General features: G+C 46.7%; 4 non-coding genes across 4 annotated transcripts; all 4 read right to left on the reverse strand.

Annotated features, from left to right (window-relative positions):
• Nucleotides 1–666: 666 nt before the first annotated feature.
• On the reverse strand, nucleotides 667–738 carry trnap-ugg (transfer RNA proline (anticodon UGG)). The gene has a single exon. It is a non-coding gene; the product is annotated as a tRNA-Pro (tRNA).
• A 485-nt stretch (nucleotides 739–1,223) lies between these two features.
• On the reverse strand, nucleotides 1,224–1,295 carry trnap-ugg (transfer RNA proline (anticodon UGG)). Its single transcript has one exon. It is a non-coding gene; the product is annotated as a tRNA-Pro (tRNA).
• A 318-nt stretch (nucleotides 1,296–1,613) lies between these two features.
• On the reverse strand, nucleotides 1,614–1,685 carry trnap-agg (transfer RNA proline (anticodon AGG)). The gene has a single exon. It is a non-coding gene; the product is annotated as a tRNA-Pro (tRNA).
• A 367-nt stretch (nucleotides 1,686–2,052) lies between these two features.
• On the reverse strand, nucleotides 2,053–2,124 carry trnap-ugg (transfer RNA proline (anticodon UGG)). The gene has a single exon. It is a non-coding gene; the product is annotated as a tRNA-Pro (tRNA).
• Between the last annotated feature and the right edge of the window lie 376 nt (nucleotides 2,125–2,500).

Below are 2,500 nucleotides of genomic sequence, written 5' to 3' on the forward strand. Positions count from 1 at the left end.
AATCCATCCGTCCACTTGTCTTTGCTTTCCACATCAGGTTGCAGCAACTTCTACTTCATTGTCATCCAGACTGGACACACTGGGCATACCTCCCAAATATCTCAACTGATAACTTCTGGTCTAGTTACAGCAGTTAGTTGCTCACTTCCCCTTTAATATGTCATAGCTTTCCAACAGTTCGAACTTGCAAAATTAATAAAGAAGCGGGAGGCACGGTCTTACCAACGGGGAACGTCCGGGATTTGAACCCGGGACCTCTCGCACCCTAAGCGAGAATCATACCCCTAGACCAACGAGCCACAAAAAACATGACATTTGGGATTTCCCCCTCCGGTGAATGCTATTCACGTCTGCATCTAGCTTGACCGCATTATTCCACCTGTGGGTTTTACTTTGACTCTTTTATGTCTTCCGTGTTGGATCTGGCTTTGTAATAATTGTCTGGAACTCAAAAAAATGTCCAGGACTTCCATGGTCCACAAACTTTGGATGCCTCTGCCTTATGAGATCCTAAAGCATTGTGAGAGGAGACTGGACAAGGAGTCTTTCCTTCAACATGTAGGTGAACTGGTTGAACTATCAACACCTTGTCAGGATTGCTTAGCTTCACAACAGTTCCAAAGTTAGTGAGACAACTGAATGGAAGGAGCTACGTTCCTGACCTGAGGGCTCGTCCGGGATTTGAACCCGGGACCTCTCGCACCCAAAGCGAGAATCATACCCCTAGACCAACGAGCCACAGCATGCACAAGAAAAGCGTTTGGAGGTGGCAGAATTTGGCCCGGTGCGCCTTTTTCCCCAGAAACCACTGTTAGATCCATCCATCCGTCCACTTGTCTTTGCTTTCCACATCAGGTTGCAGCAACTTCTACTTCATTGTCATCCAGACTGGACACACTGGGCATACCTCCCAAATATCTCAACTGATAACTTCTGGTCTAGGTTTTACTTTGACTCTTTTATGTGTTCCGTGTTGGATCTGGCTTTGTAATAATTGTCTGGAACTCAAAGAAAGGTCCAGCACTTCCATGGTCCACAAACTTTGGATGCTTCTGCCTTACGAGATCCTTAAGCGTTGTGAGAGGAGACTGTACAAGGAGTCTTTCTTTCAACATGTAGGTGAACTGGTTGAACTATCAACACCTTGTCAGGATTGCTTAGCTTCACAACAGTTCCAAAGTTAGTGAGACAACTGAATGGAAGGAGCTACGTTCCTGACCTGAGGGCTCGTCCGGGATTTGAACCCGGGACCTCTCGCACCCAAAGCGAGAATCATACCCCTAGACCAACGAGCCATAGCATGCACAAGAAAAGCGTTTGGAGGTGGCAGAATTTGGCCCGGTGCGCCTTTTTCACCAGAAACCACTGTTAGATCAATCCATCCGTCCACTTGTCTTTGCTTTCCACATCAGGTTGCAGCAACTTCTACTTCATTGTCATCCAGACTGGACACACTGGGCATACCTCCCAGATATCTCAACTGATAACTTCTGGTCTAGTTACAGCAGTTTGTTTCTCACTTCCCTTTTAATATGTCATAGCTTTCCAACAGTTCCTAAAGGTTTCGAACTTGCAAAATTAATAAAGAAGCGGGAGGCACGGTCTTACCAACGGGGCTCGTCCGGGATTTGAACCCGGGACCTCTCGCACCCTAAGCGAGAATCATACCCCTAGACCAACGAGCCACAAAAAACATGACATTTGGGATTTCCCCCTCCGGTGAATGCTATTCACGTCTGCATCTAGCTTGACCGCATTATTCCACCTGTGGGTTTTACTTTGACTCTTTTATGTCTTCCGTGCTGGATCTGGCTTTGTAATAATTGTCTGGAACTCAAAAAAATGTCCAGGACTTCCATGGTCCACAAACTTTGGATGCCTCTGCCTTATGAGATCCTAAAGCATTGTGAGAGGAGACTGGACAAGGAGTCTTTCCTTCAACATGTAGGTGAACTGGTTGAACTATCAACACCTTGTCAGGATTGCTTAGCTTCACAACAGTTCCAAAGTTAGTGAGACAACTGAATGGAAGGAGCTACGTTCCTGACCTGAGGGCTCGTCCGGGATTTGAACCCGGGACCTCTCGCACCCAAAGCGAGAATCATACCCCTAGACCAACGAGCCACAGCATGCACAAGAAAAGCGTTTGGAGGTGGCAGAATTTGGCCCGGTGCGCCTTTTTCCCCAGAAACCACTGTTAGATCCATCCATCCGTCACAAAAAAAGCCACAAAAAACATGACATTTGGGAGATCCTTAAGCATTATGTCATTTTCACGTCTGCATCTCCCAACCCGGGACCTCTCGCACCCTAAGCGAGAATCATACCCATAGACCAACGAGCCACAAAAAACATGACATTTGCGAGATCCTTAAGCATTGTGAGAGGAGACTGGACAAGGAGTCTTTCCTTCAACATGTAGGTGAACTGGTTGAACTATCAACACCTTGTCAGGATTGCTTAGCTTCACAACAGTTCCAAAGTTAGTGAGACAACTGAA

This window comes from Scomber scombrus, chromosome 9 (genome assembly GCF_963691925.1).
Source record: "Scomber scombrus chromosome 9, fScoSco1.1, whole genome shotgun sequence".
Classification (NCBI taxonomy): domain Eukaryota; kingdom Metazoa; phylum Chordata; class Actinopteri; order Scombriformes; family Scombridae; genus Scomber; species Scomber scombrus.